The sequence below is a fragment of the Neovison vison genome, chromosome 4, assembly GCF_020171115.1.
Source record: "Neovison vison isolate M4711 chromosome 4, ASM_NN_V1, whole genome shotgun sequence".
In the NCBI taxonomy this organism is placed as follows: domain Eukaryota; kingdom Metazoa; phylum Chordata; class Mammalia; order Carnivora; family Mustelidae; genus Neogale; species Neogale vison.
In genome coordinates, this window is record NC_058094.1 from 105,351,261 (window position 1) to 105,372,888 (window position 21,628).

The following is a 21,628-nucleotide window of genomic DNA, read 5'->3' on the forward strand; positions in this document are numbered from 1 at the left end:
ATATGATGGCTTTCAGCCACAGCAGGTCCCACTTGCAGGATATGGGGCCCACTGTCTGCGTGTCAGGCTGGAGGTCGTGCCTCAGGTTGTGTCAGACAGAGCCTGAGTGCCCATGGCGGCCTTTGATATTAGGGTGCCGTCGATGGCCATGCATTTGGATCTTCATGTGGGGTTTCTGGGCAGACTCACCAGGCATGTCTTCTTTCTGTGGGGTAAGCAGAATGCTGTGTTTTGGCTTCAGAGTTCCCTATCAAGAGGGTTTTTGGACTAGGAGGGTGAGGTTGGAACTTAAAACACAAGCTACGGTTAAATTCAGTGCCAAGAAGGAGGCAGTTCCAGTGTTTAGTGGCTGATTCGAGATATCCAGCACCTGAGTTAGGGCGGAGGTCAGATGTTTCTTCACACTGGAGTTTGTGTCTACGAATACAGGTAAATGGAGGGGTGGCATCATGAGGCCATGGAGGATTTCCCACGCTGGGGCTTGTGAGATGCTCCATACAGCAAGGTTTCCTTCTACTGGACAGGGGGAGTCTGGTTTGTTTGCTCCAGTGTCCCCCATATGCAAATTTGGGTAGCAGAGCTCTCCCAAATGGATGCCCAGAAAGCACATCTCCATGGTCCATTGCAGCTGAGGAACATAACTGGTTAGATGTGGTGGCTCTCGTGCAAAGTTCTAAGAGGCCTGAGTTGACATGGTGTTTCATGCTGTTGAATCACAATGTTGCTTTGTATCCAGGGAGACATTAGAATGTTGGAGTGTTCAGGGGCCATGCAGGATTCTCCTATACTGAGTCTTGGACACAGGTACTAAGAGCAATGTATCCTTCTGGGAACATGAGTGTTTGTGTTGTGTGGCTCAGGGACCTCATGCTGGAATGTAAGTTGTTATTGGAGAACAGGCCTCTGGGGACAGGCGCCTGAAAATCTCAACAAGGGTATCGATGAAGTCCTACAGGCATGCCAGGTTTAATATTCTGACTCAGGGCCTTTCACTTGGATGTCTGACTGGAGGCAGGTGCTCATTGTGTTTCAGAATGTGCATTTGGGTCCAGAGTGTTCTTCAAAATTGAGGTGGGCTCTGGGGCTCTGTACTTTGCTCCTAATCTTCTGGGCTTAGGTAATAGTGAAGCCAGTTTCCTTTGGGAGGATAGGCACACTCATCCAGTGTGCAAACTGAGGCCCTATCCTGGAGGGCATGTGGTCCAAGGCTTTGGGGAAAGAAATCTGCAAATGCGAACTAAACTTAGGGTGAGGGCCGAGGTGATCACTGGCCCAATCTGCAGGCCCTGAGGGTAGCTCATAGAGTACTGAAATTAAGGTTTCATGGAGGCGGAAACGGAGGCTTTTCTGTCGGGATTGTGTGTCCAGCACGGTCACAGAAGTTAGGGGTGGCTTCATGAGGCCATGGGAGAATCTTCTTCTCTGGGGATTCTACCCAGCTCCCAAATGTTTGGTGTCTCTGGGAGAAGGGAAGAGTGCTGTTTTCCGTCTCAGGGGACCCCCAAAGGAGGGATTAGAGACGGGTTCTTGCTCTGGGCTACAGGAAAACACGAAAGATGGTGAGTTTTTGACCCCAGTGTCCTGTAGGCCCGCTTTGTGGGCTCCTGGTTCAGATTCTGAGGAGTTTTCTTTGAAAGCAGGCTCACACTGAGGATCACAATGCCTGTTTGTGCCGAGGGTATCTCCCATGTGTGGCTGTGGTTTCATGTCCATGCAGCTGGCTCCCACTCTGAGGGTTGGACACCTATCTCAACAGCCAGGTTTCCTGCCATCATGAATAAGTACTCTTGTGATTCAGGTTCCGCCATAGGCAATGATTTGAGCTATGGTCTGGGAAAGATGCCTGAATACCCATGTTTAGTAGAGATGATGGTTTCAAGTTATTGCATGTCCCACCTGCAGGATATGGGTTCCACTGTCTGTGTGTCTCTCTGGAGGTCGTGGCTCAGCCACATGGCTCAGCCCGTGTCAGACAGAGGTTGAGTGCCCATGGCGACCTATGATATTAAGATGCCATCGAGGGCCAGGCAGGTGGATCCTCATGTGGGGTTTCTGGCAGACTCAACAAGCAAGTGCTTGTGCTTCAGGTTCCTCCGTAGTCAGGGACTTGATCAACAATCTGGGAAAGATGCCTGAATATACAGGTTGAGTGGAGATGACAGCAGAACTCACCAGAGTTTGAGTTTTCTAGTCGTCCGTACCTGAGACTCTGCTCTGGAATCCCTGTCTTGGAGAGACACCTGAGGCAGACAACAGGACTCCACACTTCCCATGTGGGGTAGGCAGAATGATGCGTTGTGGCTCCAAAGTTCCCTATCACGAGGGTTTGGGGAGGAGGAGGGTGAGGATGGAATTGTAAACACAAGCTATGGTTCAATTCAGTGTGAAGCAGCACTTCCAGTGTGCAGCGGCTGATGTGAGGTATCCAGCACCTGAGTAAGAGCGGATTTCAGATGCTTGCTCACACTGGAGTTTGTGTCTGTGATGACTGACAAATGGATGGGTGCCATCAAGAGGCCATGGAGAATTTCCCACACTGGGGCTTGTGAGATGCTCCGAATAGCAAGTTTTCCTTCTACTGGACAGGGGGATTCTCGTTTCTTTGCTCCAGTGTCCCCCATATGGATTGTTTGGGTGCAGAGCTCTCCCACATGGATACCTGAAAAGCACAACTCCATTGACCACTGCAGCCGAGGAACATGGCAGGATCGATCTGGTGGCTCTAGGGTGACGTTCAATGCAGCCTGAGTTGACATGGAGATTCATGCTGTTGGATCACAATGCTGGTTTGTATCCCAGGAGATGTTAGAATGTTGGGGTGTTCAGGGGACATGCTGGATTCTCCTACACTGAGTCTTGGACACAGCTATCAAGAGCAAGGTATCCTTCTGGCTCCAGGAGGGGTTCTGTTGTGTGGCTCAGGGACCACATGTTGGAATATAAGTTGGGACTGGAGACCAGGCCTCTGGGGACAGGCACCTGGAAACCCAAGATAGGGTATTGATAAAGTCCTAGGGACATGTCAGGTTCCGTCTTCTGACTTAGCGCCTTTGACTTGGATGTCTGCCTGGAGGCAGGTGCTCAGTGTGTGTCAGAATGCACATTTGGGTCCAGAGCTTTCCTCGCAATTGAGGTGGGCTCAGGGTTTTGTACATTTTTCTTAATCTTCAGGGTTTGGGCAACAGTGAAAGGCAGAGTTTCCTTCGGGAGGGTAGGCACAGTTGTCTGGTTTGGCTCTAGAGGCCCCATACTGGAGGGTTTCTGGACCAGGGCTTTGGGGTTTAATTGGCAAATGGGAACTAGGGTTAGGGTGAGGGCCGAGGTGATCACAGTCCCGATCTGCGGGCTTTTTGGGCAGCTCATAGAGTACTGAAATTAAGGTGTCATGGACGCGTTAATACAGGCTTTTTTGTCTGCATTGTTTGTCCCAGGCAGTCGCAACATGTAGGGATGGCTTAATGGAGCTCTGGGGATCTTGCTCAGCTCCCAAGAGTTTGTTGTCTCTGGGATAAGGGAATACTGTTGATTTCCGTCTCAGGGGACCCCCAAAGAGGAATTCCAGAGGCAGATTCTGGGTGTGGGCTCCTGGTAAACACCTACGAGGGTGAGTGTTTGGCCCTAGGGTGGCAGGCACGCTCTGAGGGCTCCTGGTCCAGCTACTGAGGAGCATTGTTTTAAAGCAGCCTCACACTTAGGGTAACAATGCCAGTTTGTGCCCAGTGGCCGTGGTCTCATGGGACATGCAGCTGATTCCCATTCTGAGGGTTGGACATATATCTCAACAGCCATCGGGCTGGAGGCTTCCTGTCATTGGGAAGGAGGAGTACTCTTGTGCTTCAGGTTCCTCCATAGTCAGGGACTTGATCAACAATCTGGGAAAGATGCCTGAATATACAGGTTGAGTGGAGATGACAGCAGAACTCACCAGAGTTTGAGTTTTCTAGTCGTCCATACCTGAGACTCTGCTCTGGAATCCCTGTCTTGGAGAGACACCTGAGCCAGACAACAGGACTCCACACTTCCCATAAAATGTCCCCAAACTCTTGTAATGTGGGCCAAATCCCCAGAGAGGGAGATTATTCCATAGCTCCTGAGGCCACCCTAAAACCACGGCTATCCTGGATACAATATCCAGATACAAAGTCTGAGGGACCGCCTTCCACTCACCCTTCTTTCATAAGCTGAGGTGCTCCCCTCTTGGTCTGTAGATCCACCCTGCCATACCCTTGATGCCACACCTAACCAAGTTTGTGTTTTCAGAATTCTGTGCTCACAGTCCGTACCCACACAACCTCCAGGCTAGGGCCTCTGGAGCCACACTGAAGGACTGTGCCTGTCCTCTCCAAGGAAACTGTGTCCATTCCATTGGCCACAACCCTACATATTAGGAGAAACCTCCAAGGTCCCCGAGGCCAAGTGCCCCAGTTAGTCCAGGGCATCCCAATAGTCTAGGCTGCCCTGAACTAAGAGGGACACTCTGACACCAGGTGAGCATCTGTTTCCACTTAGACACTCAGACCGTGTCCCCAGAGACAGAAAATTGAAACGGATAGGCCCCTAGGCCCTAATGTGAACCCTAGCTTTGGTTTCCAGGTGTCTCTCCTCAGAGGACTGGTTTCAATGTCCAGCACCTGGGACTTTTATGAGGCACCAAACAGTACCTCTCTCATCTCCACATGGGGAGCTTTCTTACTGGAGCTGTGTCAAACCCTTTGTGTACACAAATTCTGCAGGGTCCCTGAGCCACCAGCACATTCTAAGGCCTCCATGGACACAAACCCACATTATGACCCATCCTCAGGAGAGTTCGTTTCAACTCAGCCTCGTGGGTAGCTTGCCCTAGAGCCAGCAGATCAAACATGTCTTGTCACAAATAGCCAATGGGAATTCGAGGTATGATGTACAGGCATCCATCCTTCGAACCCTGCTCTCCAGTCCTTCCATATGGGACATCCTGGAGCCATCCAACATTACCTGACTGTCCCAGAGAAGGAAACCTTGTGGTTTGGAGCAACTCACAAACTCAGCGTGGGAAAGCCTTCTTGGCCTCATGAGACCCGTGCTTCATGAAGGGGCCATCATGGACACAAGCTCCAGCCTCAGCCAACGTTTGATCCTAACCCTGTCTTCAGACGCAGGAGATCTCAATTCAGCCTCTGCATAGTTGGCCTGCCATGCCCTGGGCCCCAAACCTCACCCTAGCATGTGTTTTCATACTTCCATCCTCACACTCCTGGCCCACAAGCCCTCCCGATTGGGAATTCTGGGGCCACAACGAAGCACTCCGGCAGCCCACCAGAGGAAAAACATTATCTATGGCATAGCCCAGAAACCCCAAATGAGGATCAACCTGCTCGGCCCTCGGCAACACCTCAATTGCATAGGCTACGCTAAGCACTAATGCTCTGTCTTACATATCCTGAGTCCAAATTTTCTGACAGACACCGACAGCTGGCCAAACACCCAGCATATATGACCCGCCATGGTCTTAGGCCATTCATCCCTTCCCTTTGACCTGTGTGTCTTCCTTGAGGTATGTTCTGAGTCTGTGTCAGACTGTGCATTTTTTCCAGAGCAGCCTATGAAATTGGGGTGGACTCAGGGGTCTTACAGGTTTCTCCTAATCTGGTGCATTTTGGAAACAGATGGGCAGAGTTTCCTCGGGAGAGCAGGCCCAGTGATGTGGGGTGGTCCTGGAGGACCCATCCTGGAGGACATGTGGGTTAGGACTTTGGGACCAAAGTCTTCAGACACAAACTCTGGCAAGCGTTATGTAAGGGTCTGCCCCTCCCAGAGGAACTTGCTTGTGGACCCTGAATGTAAGGGTGGGACAGACTGAGTGGAGACATCCAATCAGTAAGCCATATGTATATCCACTGGGAAAATTGGAATTCAATTGGCCACCTGTGTAGGGGCGGGGCTTAACCACCCCCATAAAGGTTACTCTGCCAGGCTGTCAAAGGGGGGCTGCTGCAGGAGAGCAGCGGCTGCTACAGGAGGGATGGAGTCGGCGGAGAGTGGTGAAGTCCGCGGAGAGCGGTGAAGCCGGCGGAGAGCGGTGGAAGTCCGCGGAAGGCGGTGAAGTCGGCAGAGAGCGGTGAAGCGCTGCGGAGAGCGGTGGAAGTCGGCGGAGAGCAGGGGAGTCAACGGTGAATAGAAGAGCTGTAACAGCTCTTGTAAGAGCTACAACCGCATTTGCAGTCTCCAGCCTCCCGCCGGCCCCAAGCCGCCGCCTGCAGCCTCCAGCGGCGGCCCCGAGCGCCGCGGCCTGCAGCTTCCAGCCTCCGGCGGTGGCCCCGAGCGCCGCCGCCTGCAGCTTCCAGCCTCAGGCGGCGGCCCCGAGCGCCGCCGCCTGCAGCCTGCAGCCTCTGGCGGCGGCCCCGAGCGCCGCCACCTGCAGCCTCTGGCGGCGGCCCCGAGCGCCGCCACCTGCCGCCTCCAGCCTCCAGCCTCCAGCCTCCAGCGGCGGCCCAGCAGTCCAGTTGTCAGCGGTCCCTCGACGCCTGCGGTCCTGAGACATCTGCGGTCCAGTTGTCGGCGGTCCCTCGACGCCTGCGGTCCTGAGACATCTGCGGTCCAGTTGTCAGCGGTCCCTCGACGCCTGCGGTCCTGAAACATCTGTGGTCCAGTTGTCAGCAGTCCCTCGACGCCTGCGGTCCTGATGCCTACAGACCCTAGATGCCAGCAGTCGGTCCTGACACCTGCAGCCCCTAAATGCCAGCGGTCTGGAGGCGTGAGCAGCCCTGAGATGCCAACGGCCCCTAGACACCAGCAGCCTCACTGCAAAATGCCTCGCCACCCCGAACCACAAGTGGCCTTGTCCGCAGTGGTGGCTTCCTCCGGGTGGAAGCCTGGTCAGAGTAGCATCGTGGGGAGCAGAGTCTGTGTCATCTGGGTTGTCCTCCTTGTCATTGTTGCTTCTTCGTCATTGGGAGTGGCCTCATCCAGGAAATGGTCTTGTCCAGAACAGCCTCTTCTTGGGAGCGGCCTTGTCCGGGGAGCAACTTCATTGAGCAGTGGCCTTGTCTTGGGAGCGGCCTCTTCTTGGGAATGGCTCCAATCATGGAGCGGCCTCATCTGCGGAGCAGCAGCGTCATCTAGAGCGGCCTCGTCCAGAGTGGCCTTCTTGGAAGTGACCTTGTTGGGTTCATCGTCACCGCCTTTTTGTAAGAGGTAGTTCTGACCGGTAGTTTGATTCCTGATGCTTGGCGCGAAATAAAGTTTTGCTTGACCTTCGCTTTGTATCAGTCTCGTTCCTTTGATCACGGACCCTAACAGTTAGAAGCGAGGTGATGGCAGGCCCGATCTGCAGACCCTGAGGGCAGTTCCTCAGGATTTGAAATTCGTGTGTCTCTGAGGCAGAAGCATCGGCTTTTCTGTCTGGATTGTTTGTCTAAGATGGCCACGAAATGGAGGGGTGGCCTCATGGGTCCATGTGAGATTCTACCTCTCTGGGGATTCTGCTTGGCACCCAAGAGTTTGGTGTCTTGCTGAGGGATGGGGAGAGCGCAGTTTTACGTGTCAGGCGTCCCATCCAAACAGGGCTTCCAGAGATGGGTTCTGCATCCGGGAGCCTGGATAACCCCACCAAGGCTAAAGATTTGGGCCTAGGGGCATGACAGGCCGACTCTAAGGCATCCTGGTCCAGCTCCCGAGAGGGTTTGTTGCAAAGGGGTCTCAGGCTGAGGGTCATAATGCTTGTTTGTGCCCAGATGTCCATCCTGAGTGGGCGTGGTCTCATAGGCCATGCACCTGGCTCCCACTCTGAGGGTTGGACAGCCATTTCAACATTCAGTTTTCCTGTCATGGGGAAAGAGGTGTACTCTTTTGTGCTTCAGGATCCCCCATGAGCAGGAATTTGAGCTGAGTTTGGTGACAGGTACCTGAATACCCACGTTGGTTCAAGATGTGGTTCTCGGGCCAAAGCAGGACCCACCTGCGGGATATGGGGCCTGCTGTCTGGGTGGCTGACAGGAGTTCAGGCTCGAGCTGTGTCAGACAGAACATTCGTGCAGAGGGTGGCCTAAGATATTGAGATGCAGTTGAGAGCTGTGAAATTGGATCCTCCTGTGGGGTTTCTATGCAGACCCTTAGGACACTTCTTCTTTCTGGTGGGCAGGCAGAAGGCTGCATTCTGGCTCGTGAATTCCCAATATGTAGGGCTTGCAGGCGAGTAGTGTGAGGACAGAATTCTGAAAACGCTAGTTACGTTAGAGCTCAGTGCCGAGCACATGGTTGTTCCAATGTACATCGGTTTTTTCGAGATCTCCAGCACCTGGGCGAGGGTCAGATATCTGCTCACACTGAAGTTTGTATCCATGATGGCCAACAAATGGTGGGGTGGCCTCAAGAAGCCTTGGAGTTTTTCCCAAGCTGGAGCCTGTGAGCTGCTCCAAACAGCAAGGTGTCCTACTGCGGACAGGAGAAGTCCACTTAGAGGGCTCCAGGGTCCCCCATATGGAAGATTTGATATCAGGGCTCTCTGAATGGAGGCCTGGGAAACCCACCTTACGTTACCATTGAAGCCGAAGAACAGGGCACGCTTGATCCAATGACACTGATTCCAAGCTCCAAGTGATCTGCGTTGCCGGGAGTTCTCAGTCTAATAGGTCCCAGTGCTGCTTGGTGTACAGGGAGAACCTAATGTGGCAGTGGATCTGTGGCCATGCAGGATTCTCCTACTTGAGGGGTAGACCCAGTTCCCAGGATCCATGTTTCCTTCTAGGGAAAGGAGGGGTTCCCTTGTAAGGCTCACAGACCACAACATGGGCCATATATTAAATTTCCAGAACAGGCCTCTGGGTAGAGAGACCTCAAAACCTAAAGTAAGGTTCTGATGAGGTCCTAGGGGCATGGCAGGTTCAATCTTTGGACTCAGTGACATTGACCTGTGTGTTTTCCTGGAGGTAGGTGCTGAGGCTATGTCAGACTGTGCATTTTTTCCAGAGTGGCCTCTTAAATTTGGGGGGACTCAGGGGCCTTGCAGTTTTCTCCTAATCTGGAGGGTTTGGGACACTGAGACAGGCAGAGATTCCTCGGGAGAGCAGGCCCAGTGATGTGGTTTGGTTCTTGGAGCCCCAACCTGGAGGGCTTGTGGGACAGGACTTTGGGACCAAAGTCCTCAGACACACACTCGGGTAAGAGTTAGGGGTGATGTGATGGCGGACCTGATCTGCAGACCCTGAGGGCAGCGCCTCGAGATGTGAAATTCAGGTGGCTGTGAGGGAGGAGCACAGGCTTCTCTGTCTGGATTGTGTGTCTAGGAAGGCCACAGAATGGAGGGGTGACCTCATGGGTCCATTGGATATTCTTCCTATCTGGGGATTCTGCCTGGCACCCAAGAGTTTGATGTCTTTCTGGGGAAGAGGAAAACGGTGCTTTCCATCTCAGGGGTCCTATCCAAACAGGGATTCCAGAGATGGGTTCTGGGTCCAGATGCCTGGATAACATAACCAAGGCTTAGGATTTGGGCTTACGGGCATGAGAAGCCCGCTCTGTGGGCTCCTGGTCCAGGTCCAGAGTGACCGTGTTTGAAGAGGGTCTCAGGCTGAGGGTCCCAATGCCTGTTTGTGCCCAGCTGCCCATCCGGGGTTGGCGTGGTCTCATGGACGATGCACCTGGCTCTCACTCTGAGGGTGGGAGAGCCATCTCAACATTCAGTTTTCTTGCCATGGGGAAGGAGAAGAACTCTTAGTGCTTCAGGGTCCCCCATGGGCAGGAATTTGAGCTAAGTTCTGGGACAGAAACCGGAATACACAGGTTAGTTCGAGATGACGTCCAGGGGCCAAGGGAGGAGCCACATGCAGGATATGGGGCCCGCTGTCTGGGTGGCTGACAGGAGGTTGGGGCTCGAGCTGTGTCAGTCAGAGCATTCGTGCAGAGGGCGGCCTATGATATTGGGGTCCGTTGAGAGCTGTGTAGCTGGATCCTCATTTGGGGAATCTGTGCAGACCCTTAAGGCGCTTCTTCCTGGTGGGGAGGCAGAAGGTTTTGTTTTGGCTCCAGAATTCCCAATAAGTAGGGCTTGCAGGCATGAAGTGTGAGGATAGAAGTCTGAAAACACAAGTTACAGTTAAGCTCAGTGCCAAGCACATGGCTGTTCCAATGTGCAGCAGTTATTTCGAGATCTCCTGAGTATCTGGTAGGGTCAGATGTCTGCTCACACTGGGGTTTGTATCCATGATGGCCAACGAATGGTGTGGTGGCCTCAAGAAGCCTTGGAGGTTTTCCCAAGCCAGAGCTTGTGAACTGCTCCAAACAGCAAGGTTTCCATCTGCGGGACAGGGGAAGTCCGCTTCGAGGTCTCCAGGGTCCCTGATGTGGAAATATTCGATAGCAGAGCTCTCTGAATGGAGGCCTGGATGCCCACCTCACGTTACCATTGCAGCCGAGGAACAGGGCAGGCTTGATCCACTGTCACTGATTCCAATTTCCAAGTGATCTGCGATGACGGAAGTTCTCAGTCTAGCGGGTCCCAATGCTGCTTGGTGTCCAGGGAGAACTTAGACTATTGCAGTGGCCCTGACGCCATGCAGAATTCTCCTATCCTGAGGGTTAGACCCAGTTCCCAAGAGCAAGGTTTCCTTCTTCGGACAGGTGGGGTTCTCTTGTATGGCTCACGCACCACATGTTGGACTATACGTTGATTTTCCAAAACAGGCTTCTAGGACAGAGTCCTGAAAAACTATGCTAGGGTTCCGGTGAGGTCCTGGGGCATGGCAGGTTCAATGTTTGTACTCAGGGCCATTGAGATGCGTTTCTCCCTGGAGGAAGTGTCAGACTGTGCATGTTTTCCAGAGCGGCCTATTAAATTGGCGTGGGCTCCATGGCCGTGCAGGTTTCTCCTGATCTGGAGGGTTTGGGCAACTGAGATGGGCAGACTATCCTCCAGAGAGAAGTCCCAGTGATGTGCTGTGGTTCTGGAGGCCCAGTCCTGGAAGACATGTGGGTCAGGGATTTGGGACCAAAGTCTTCAGACACAAACTTGCGTAAGAGTTAGAGGCGAGGTGATGGCAGGACCGATCTGCAGACCCTGAGGGCAGCTACTCGGGATTTGAAATTCGTGCAGCTCTGAGGCAGGAGCACAAGCTTTTCTGTCTGGATTGTGTGTGTAGAATGGCCACGGAATGGAGGGGTGCCCTCATGGATCCATGGGATATTGTACCTCTCAGGGGATTCTTTCTGGCACCCAAGAGTTTGGTGTCTTACTGGGGGAAAGGGAGAGTGTGGTTTTCCGTGTCAGGGGTTCCATTCAAACAGGCATTCCAGAGATGGATTCTAGGTCTGGGAGCCTGGATAACCCCTCCAAGGCTTTGGTTTTGGGCGTAGGGGCATGACAGGCCTGCTCCGCGGGCTCCTGGTCCAGCTCCCGAGGGTGCTTGTTGGAAAGGGGTCCCAGTCTGAGGGTCACAATGTCTTTTTTTCCCAGCTGCCTATCCTGAGTGGGTGTGGTCTCATGGCACATGCACCTGGCTCCAAGTCTGAGGGTTGGACAGCCAACTCAACATTCTGTGTTCCTGCCATGGGGAATGAGGAGTACTCTTTTGTGCTTCAGGGTCCCCAATGGGCAGAAATTTGAGCTAAGTACTGGGATAGGCATCTGGATAACCAGATTGTTCCAAGTTGAGGTCCTCAGGCCAAGGCAGGACCCACCTGCAGGATTTGGGGCCCGCTGTCTGGGTGACTTACAGGAGGTCAGTGCTCGGGCTGTGTCAGACAGAGCATTCGTGCTGTCTGGGCCGTGCAAGTGGATCCTCATGTGGGGTTTCTGTGAATACCCATAGGGTACTTCTACTTCCTGGTATAGAGGCAGAATATTGAGTTGTGGGTCCAGCTTTCCCAACACGGAGGTCTTTCAGGAGAGAAATGTGAGGACATTAGTCTGAAGACACAAGGATCAGTTAAGCTCCTAGCAGAGCACATGGCTGTTCCAATGTGCAGCAGTTGTTTCGAGATCTCCAACACCTGATTATGGCTGAGGGTCAGATGTCTGCTCACACTGGAGTTTGTATCCATGATGACCAATGAATGGTCGGGTGGCCTCGAGAAGCTTTGGAAGTTTTCCAAAGCTGGATCTTGTGAGCTGTTCCAAACACCAAGTGGTCCAACTGCGGGACCGGGCAAGTTCGCTTAGAGGGCTCAAGGGCCCCCCTTATGGAAAGATTCGATAGCAGAGCTCTCTGAATGGAGGCCTTGGTACATCGCCCCAGAGCCACCGTAAAGAACCTGCTATGCTCCTCAGCTGCCATGGTCAATGAAGGTGTGCTTTCCAGGCATCAATGCGGAAGAGCTCGGTTACCCATACTTTTCACATGGGGGACCCTGGAGCAAACAAACCTGACTCCACCTGTCCATTAGAAAAAAACAACCTTGCTGTTTGGAGCATCTCACATGCTTCAGCGTGGGGAATCCTCCATGGCCTCTTGACGCCACTCCTCCATTTGTCGGTCATCATAGACACAAACTCCAGTGTAAGCAAACATCTGACATCCACCCTTACTCAGTTGCTGGATATTTCGTTTGTTGGCCATCATAGATACAAATGCCATCATGAGCAGACATCTGACCCTCGCCCATACTCAGGTGCTGGAGATCTCGAAACAACTGCTGCACACTGGAAGCCCATTTCATGTTACCATTTTAGCTGAGGAACATCAGGCTTGATCTGCTGTCTTTGGTTCGAAGTTCCAAGTGATCTGCGTTGATGGAAGTTCTCAGGGCAACTCCTCGGGATTTGAAATTCGTGCGGATGGGAGGTGGAACAAAAGCTTTTCTGTCTGCAGTGTGTCTAGGATGGCTATAGAATGGAGGGGTGTCCTCATGTGTCCATGGGAGATTCTTCCTATCTGGGGATTCTTGCCAGCACCCAAGAGTTTGGTGTCTTAGTGGCCTTAGGAGAGAGAGCGTTTTACCGTGTCAGGATTCCAGTCAAAACAGGGATTCCAGAGATGGGTTCTGGTTCCTTGTATCTGGATAACCCTACAAAGGCTTAGGATTTGGGCCTAAGGGCATGACAGGCCCGCTCTGTGGGGTCCTGGTCCAGCTCCCACGGGGTCTTGTTGGAAATGGCTCTCAGGGTGAGGGTCACAATGCCTGTTTGTGCCCAGATGCCCATCCTTAGTGGGCTTTGTCTCTTGTTCCATGCACCTGGATCCTAATCTGAGGGTTGGACAGTCATCTCAACGTTCAGTTTTCCTGAAGTGGAGAAGGAGTAGTACTCTTTTGTGCTTCAGGGTCCCCCATGGGCAGGAATTTGAGCTATGTTATGGGACAGGCACCTGAATACCCAGATTGGTTCGAGATGAAGGACTCAGGTCAAGGCAGGTCACACCTGCCGGATATGGGGCCCGCTATCTGGTTGGCTGCCAGGAGGTCGGGGCTCGGGGTGTGTCAGAAGGAGCATTAGTGCACAGGGTGGCCTATGATATTGGGGTGCCATAGAGGGCCATGCAGGTGGATCCTTATGTGGGGTTTCAGAGCAGACCCTAAGGGCACTTCTTCTTACTGGTGGGCAGGCAGAAGGCTGCGTTGTGACTCCAAAATTCCCAATATGGAGGGCTTGAAGGCGAGGAGTTTGAGGACAGAAGTCAGAAAACACAAGCTACGGCAAAGCTCAGTGCTAAGCACATGGCCGTTCCAATGTGCAGCAGTTGTTTCGAGATCTCCAGCACCTGAGTATGGGCGAGGGTCAGATGTCTGCTCATGATGGCATTTGTATCTATGATGGCCAACAAAGAAAATATCCAGCAACTGAGTAAGGGTGGATGTCAGATGTTTGCTCACACTGGAGTTTGTGTCTATGATGACCGACAAATGGAGGAGTGGCGTCAAGAGGCCATGGAGGATTCCCCACGCTGAAGCATGTGAGATGCTCCAAACAGCAAGGTTGTTTTTTTCTAATGGACAGGTGGAGTCAGGTTTGTTTGCTCCAGGGTCCCCCATGTGAAAAGTATGGGTAACCGAGCTCTTCCGCATTGATGCCTGGAAAGCACACCTTCATTGACCATGGCAGCTGAGGAACATAGCAGGTTCTTTACGGTGGCTCTGGGGCGATGTACCAAGGCCTTGAGTTTACATGGAATCTCTTTAAGTTGGGTCACAATGCTGGTTTGTTACCAGGTAGATCTTAGAATGTGTTGGTGGCTAAGGTGCCATGCAGGATTCTCCTACCCTGAGAGTTTAACACAGGTTGAAGAGCACGGTTCTCTTCTGGGGACAGGAGATGTAGTGTTGTGTGGCTCAGAGACCACATGTTGTATTATAAGATCGTATTCCAGAAGAGGCCTCTGAAGACAGAAGCCTGACAACCTAAGCTAGGGTTCCAGTGAGGTCCTAGGGGCATGACAGTTTCAATATTAAGACACAGGACAGTAGACTTGGTTGTCTGCCTGGATGTAGGTGATCAGAATGTTTCAGGCTGTGCATTTGCGTCCAGAGTGGCCACCAATATTGGGGTGTGCTCAGGGGCTATGCAGATTTCTCCTAATCAGGAGGATTGGGAAACTGTGACTTGCAAAGTTTCCTAGGGGATGGCACGCACAGTGCTGTGGTGTGGCTCCAGAGACCCCACACTGGAGGGCATGTGAACCATAGTTATGAAGAGAAGTCTGCAAACACAAACTCGGGTTAGGGTTAATGGCGAGGTGATCGCATTCCCAATGCATAGACATGGAGGGCAGCTCATCACGAACTGTAATTAGGGTGACGCGAAGGCAGTATCACAGTCTTTTATATCTGGATTGTGTGTCCAGAATGGCCTCAGAATGTCGGTGCGGTCTCATAGGTCCTTGGGAGATTTTTTCTCTCAAAGGATCCTGGCGGTTCCCAATAGTTTGGTGGCTTTTTTGGGGAAGGGAAGAGGACTGTTTTCAATCTTAGTTGTGCCCCGAAACAGGGATTCCAGAGATGGGCTCTGAGTCTGGGCACCTGGAAATTCTTACCAAGGGTTAGGATTTGGGCAGAGGGGAATACCAGGCCTGCAATGCAGGATCCTGGTGGTGCAACTGAGTAGACTTGTTTGAAAGCATGCTCAGCCTGAGGGTCACAATACTGTTTGTGCCCTGGGTGGCCCTCAAGTGTGCGAGTGGTCTCATTGTCCATGCAGCTGGATCCCACTGTGAGAATTGGACATCCACTCCATCAGCCAGGTTTCCTGCCATAGGGAAGGAAGAGTTCTCTACTCTGCTTCAGGTTCCCCCATTGGCATGGTTTCCAGCAAAGGTCTGAGTACAGATGTCTGAATACCAAAGATGGGTAGAGATGATGGATTAGGGCCATGGTCCTCCCACATGCTAGATATAGGTCCCGCTCTCTGGGTGGCCGACACAAGGTCGGGGCTCAGGTTCTGACAGATACCGCACTAGAGGCCAGGGCAGCCTATAAATCGGGGTTCCGTCGGGGCCTAGAAGATTGATCCTCATGTGGGTTTTCTGGGAAGACCCACCAGGCACTTCTTTCTATGGGGAAGGCAGAATGCTGTGTTGTGTTTCTAGAATTCCCTATGCAGAGGTCTTGGGTCCAGTAGGGTAAGAATGGAATTGTAAATACAAGCTATGGTTAAATCAGTGCCAAGTAGAAGGCAGTCCCCTGTGCAGCGGCTTCTTCAAGATATCCAGCACCTGAGTAAGGGAAGATGTGAGATGTTTGCACACACTGCAGTTTGTGTCTATGATGACCGACAATTTGAAGGGTGGCGTCAAGAGCCCATGGAGGTTTTCCCACCATTGGGCTTGTGAGATGCTCCAAACAGCAAGGTTTCCCTTCTACTGGACAGGAGGAGTCTGGTTTGTAGCTCCAGTGTCCCCCATGTGATATGTTTAGGTAGCAAAATTCGCCCGGATGGATGCCTAGAAAGCACACATCCATTGACCATTGCAGTGGAGGAACATGACAGGATCCTTCTGGTGGCTCTGGCTCAAGGCTTTGAGTTGATATGGAATCTCTTGCAGATGGGTCACAATGGTGGTTTGTTACCAGGGAACTCTTATAATGTGCTGGTTGGTAAGGGTCATGCACTATTCTCATACCCTGACGTTTTGACACAGGTCGAAGAGCACAGTTTCCCTGTGGGGACAGGAGATGTTCTGTTGTGTGGCTCAGGGACCACATGTTGTACCATAAGATTTTATTCCAGAACAGGCCTCTGAGGACCAATGTCTGAAACCCTAATCTGGGATTCCAATGAGGTCCTAGGGGCATATCAGGTTCAATTTTCTGACTCAGAGCCATTAACTCGTGTCGGACTGGATGTAGGTAATCAGTGTGTTTCAACAGCGAATTAGCATCCAGAACGGCTTCAAATATTTGGGTGCCCTCAGGGGCATTGTAGGTTTCTTCTCATGTGTAGTGTTAGCGCAAGTATGATGAGCAAAATTTCCTTGGGGATCGCAGGCACAGTCCTGTGATGTGGCTCCAGAAACCTATCCTAGAGGGCATGTGAGCCATGGTTATGGTGAGAAGTCTGAAAACACAATCTAGGTCTAGGTTTAGTAGCAAGGTGATCCCAGGCCCAAAGCGTAGACCTGGAAGGCAGCTTGTCAGGAACTGTAATTAGGGTGACTCGAAGATGGTAGCACAGGATTTTGTATCTGGACTGTGTACCCAGTATGGCCTCGGAATGCAGGTGTTGTCTCATGGGTCCATGGAAGATTTTTCCTCTCTCAGGATCCTGATGGCTCCTAATACTTTGGTGGCTTTTTTGGGGAAAGGAAGAGTGATGTTTTACATCTTAGGGGTGCCCCAAAACAGGGATCCAGAGATGGGCTCTGGTCCTGGGCGTCTGGAAAAATCCCACCAAGAGTTAGGATTTGGGCCTAGGGGCGTACCAGGCCTGCAGTGCGGGGTCCTGTTGGTGCAACTGAGAGGGCTTGTTTGAAAGAAGGATCAGGCTGATGTTCACAATGCCTATTTGTGCCCAGCGTGGCCCTCAAGAGTGGGCGTTGTCTCCTTGGCCATGCAGCTGGCTCCCACTGTGAGGGTTGGACCCCCATACCAACAGTTAGGTTTCCTGGCATGGGGAAGGAGGAGTTCTCTATTGTGCCTCAAGTTACCCCATTGGCAGGTATTCCAGCAAAGGTCTTGGGACAGATGCCTGAATACGAAGGATAGGTAGAGATGATGGATTGAACCATGGCTGGTCTTACATGCAGATATGGGCCCATCTTTCTGGGTGGCTGACACGAGGTAGGGGCTGAGGCTCTGTCAGACACCATACTAGTGGCCAGGGCAGCCTATAAATCGGGGTTACTTGAGGGACGAGCAGATTGAACCTCATGTTGGATTTCAGGGATGAGTCACCAGGCACTTCTTCTTATAATGGGGAAAGCAGAATGCTGCGTTGTGGCTCCAGAATTACCTATCTAGACGTTTGGGGGATCAGTCGGGTAAGGATGGGATTGTAAACACAAGCTACAGTTAAATTCAGTGCCAAGTGGAAGCCATTCCCATGTGCTGAGGCTTATTCGAGACATCCAGCACCTGAGTAAGGGCATATTTCAGACGTTTGCTCACACTGCAGTTTGTGTCTATGATGGACTAATGGAGAGGTGGCATCAAGAGGCCATGGAGGATGTCCCTTGCTGAGGCTTGTGAGATGCTACAAATAGCAAGATTCCCCTCTACTAGACAGGTGGAGTGTGGTTTGTTTGCTCCGGGGTCCTCCATGTAGAAAGTTTGGGTTGCAGAACTCTCTGTGATGGATGCCTGGAAAGCACACGTCCACTGACATTTGCAGCTGAAGAACATGGCAGGTTTGTTCTGGTGGCTCTGGGGCGAAGTACCAAGGCCTTGAGTTGACTTGGAATCTCTTGCACATCGGTCACACTGCTGATTTGTTACCAGGGAGATCTGAGATTGTGCTGGTGGCTAAGGTGCCGTGCAGGATTCTCCTACCCTGAAGGTTTGACAAAGGTCCAAGAACACGGTTTTCTTCTGGAGACAGGAGATGTTCTATTGTGTGGCTCAGGGACCACATGTTGCATCCTAAGTTGGTATTCCAGAACAGGACAGAGAGGACAGATGCCTAAAATCCTAATCTAGGCCTCCATAGCGGTCCTAGAGGCATGTTAGGTTCAATCTTCTGACTCAGGCACATCACTTGGTTGTCTGTCTAGATATAGGTGATCATGGTATTTCAAACTGCCCTTTTTTGTCCAGAGCAGATGCCAACAGGGGGGTGGGCTAAGGGGATTTTCAGGTTTCACCTAGTCTGGAAGGTTTTGGCAACTGTTACGGGCACAGTTTCCTTGGGGATGGCAGGCACAATCCTGTGGTGTGGCTTCAGCGATGGCATCCTGGAGGGCATGTGAGCCATGGTTTTGGGAGAGAAGTCTGCAAAAACACAAATTCGGGTTAGGGTTAGTTGTGAAGTGATCACAGGCTCAATGCATAGACCTGGACAGCAGTTTGTTGGGAACTCTATTTAGGGTGACGGGGAGGCAGTAGCACAGGCTTTTCTCTCTGGTTTGTGTGTCCTGGATGGTCTCCAAATGAGGTTTGGGCTTATGCGTCCATGGGACACCTTTTCGCTCTAAGTATCCTGGTGGCTCCCCATAGTTCTGTGGTTTTTTCAGGGAAGGGAAGAATGTTGTTTTGCATCTAGAGGTGCCCCATATCCGGGATTCCAGAGATAGGCTCTGGGTCTGGGCGCCTGGAAAATCCCACCATACGTTAGGATTTGGGTCTTGGGGCTTACAAGGCATGCAATGCGGAATCCTGGTGGTGAAACTGAGAGGGCTTGTTTGAAATCATGCTCAGGCTGAGAGTCACAATGCCTGTTTCTGCCCAGGGTGGACCGCATGAGTGGGCGTGCTCTCATTGGCCATGTAGCTGACTCCCACTTTGAGGGTTTGACATCCATCTCAACAGTCAGGTTTCCTGACATGGGGAAGGAGGAGTTCTCCATTCTGCTTTAGGACCCCCAACTGGCAGGGTTTTCAGCAAAGGCTGGGGACAGGTACCTGAATACCAAGGATGGGTATAGCTGATGGACTTGGGACATGCCCGGTCTCACATGTTGGATATGGGGCCTGCTCTCTACATGGCTGACATTAGGTCTGGGCTCAGGCTCTGTCAGACTCAGCTCTAGGGCCCAGGGCAGCCTAAAAATCTGGGTACCCGCGAGAGCTGAGCAGATTGTTTCTCAAGTGGGTTACCTGGGGAGATTGACCAGGCACCTCATTTTACTATGGGGAAGGCATAATGGTGGGTTATGGCTCCAGAATTCCCTTTCATCAGGGCTTGCAGACAAGTAGGGTGAGAATGGAATTGTAAACATAAGCTAGGGTTCAATTCAGTGCCAAGGCAAAGGCAGTTCCAATGTGCAGAGGCTGATTTGAGATATCCAGCACCTCAGATAGGGCAGATCTTGATGTTTGCTCACACTGGGGTTTGTGTCTATGATGACTGACGAATGGAGGGGTGGCGTCAAGTATCCAATGACGATTTCCCACACTGATGCTTGTGACATGCTCCAAACAGCAAGGTTTCCTCCTTCTTGACAGGTGGAGGATGGTTCGTTTGCTCCAGGGTCCCCCATTTGGAATGTTTGAGGGGAGAGATCTCCCGCATGGATGCCTGGAAAGCACACCTCCATTAACCATTGCAGCTGAGGAACATGGTAGGTTCCTTCTGGCGGCTCTTGGGCGAAGGACCAAGGCTTTGAGTTGACTTGGAATCTCTTGCAGATGGGTCACAATGGGGTTTGTTACCAGGGAGATTTTAGATCATGCTGGTGGGTAAGGTTCCATGAAGGATTCTCCAAACCTGAAGTTCTGGCACATGTCTACGTGCACGGTTTCCTTGTGGGGACAGGAGATGTTCTGTTGTGTGGCTCAGGGACCACATGTTTTATTCTAAGTTGGTATTCCAGAACAAGCCCCTGAGGACAGATGCACAAAAACCTAATCTAGGGTTCCAGTGGGGTCCTAGGGGCATGTCAGGTTCAATCTTCTGACTCAGGCACATTACTTGGCTGTCTACCTAGATGTGGGTGATCATGGTGTTTCAGACTGTGCATTTGCTTCCAGAGCCGACGCCAGCATGGGCGTGTGCTCAGGGGACTTTCAGTTTTCGCCTAATCTGGAAGGTTTTGGCAACTATTATGGGCAGTTTCCTTGGGGATGGCAGGCACAATCCTGTGGTGTGGTTCCAGAGACGGCATCTTGGAGAACATGTAAGCCATAGTTTTGGGAGAGAAGTCTGCAAAAACACAAATTCGGGTTAGGGTTAGTTGCGAAGTGATCGCAGGCTCGATGCGTAGACCTGGACAGCAGTTTGTTGGGAAATGTATTTAGGGTGACAGGGAGGTGGTAGCACAGGCTTTTCTCTCTGGTTTTTGTGTCCCGGATGGTCTCCAAATGAGGTTTGGTCTTATGCGTCCATGGGACACCTTTTCGCTCTAAGTATCCTGGCGGCTCCCCATAGTTTTGTGGCTTTGTCAGGGAAGGGAAGAACGTTGTTTTGCATCTAGAGTTGCCCCAAAACCGGGATTCCAGAGATAGGCTCTGGGTCTGGGCGCCTGGAAAATCCCACCATATGTTAGGATTTAGGTCTTGGGGCATACAAGGCCTGCAATGTGGAATCCTGGTGGTGCAACTGAGAGGGCTTGTTTGAAATCATGCTCAGGCTGAGAGTCACAATGCCTGTTTGTGCCCAGGGTGGACTGCATTAGTGGGCATGCTCTCATTGGCCATGTAGCTGACTCCCACTTTGAGGGTTTGACATCCATCCCAACAGCAAGGTTTCCTGCCATGGGGAAGGAGGATTCTCTATTGTGCTTCAGTTTCCCCATTGGCAGGGATTCCAGCAAAGGTCTGGGTTCAGGTGCCTGAATACCAAGGATGGGTAGAATTGACGGACTTGGGCCATGGCCGGTCCAACATGGTAGATCTGGTTCCTGCTCTCAGGGTGACTGACACTTGGTCAGGTCTCAGGTTCTGTCAGAAAGATCACTAGTGGCCGGGCAGCGTATAAATTGAGGTTCTCTCGAGGGCCGAGCAGGTTGTTCCTCATGTGGGATTTCTAGGCAAACTCATCAGGCACTTCTTATTTATATGGGGAAGGCAGAGTGCTGCATTGTATCTCCAGAATTCCCTATCAAGAGAGCATGGTGACCAGTAGGGTAATGATTGAATTGTTAACACAAGCTATGGTTCAATTCATTGCCAACCGGAAGGAAGTTCCAATGTGCAGCGGCTTATTCAAGATATCCAGAACGTGAGTAAGGCAGAATTAGATGTTTGCTCACAGTGGAGTTTGTGGCTATGGTGACTGACAAATGAAGGGGTGGTGTCAAGAGGCCATGGAGGATTTCCCATGCTGAGGCTTGTGAGATGCTCCAAACAGCCAGGTTTCCTTCTACTGGACAGGTGGAGTCCGCTTGGTTTTCTCCAATGTCTCCCATGTGGAAAGTTTGGTTATCATAACTCTCCCGCATGGATGCCTGGAAAGCACACCTCCATTGATCATTGCAGCTGAGGAACATGGCAGGATCATTCTGGTTCCTCACGGATGAAGGACCTTGAGTTGACATTGAATCTCTTTCAGATGGGTCACAATGCTGGATTTTTACCACGGAGATCTTGGAATGTGCTGGAATCTAAGGTGCCCGGCAGGATTCTCCTACCCTGAG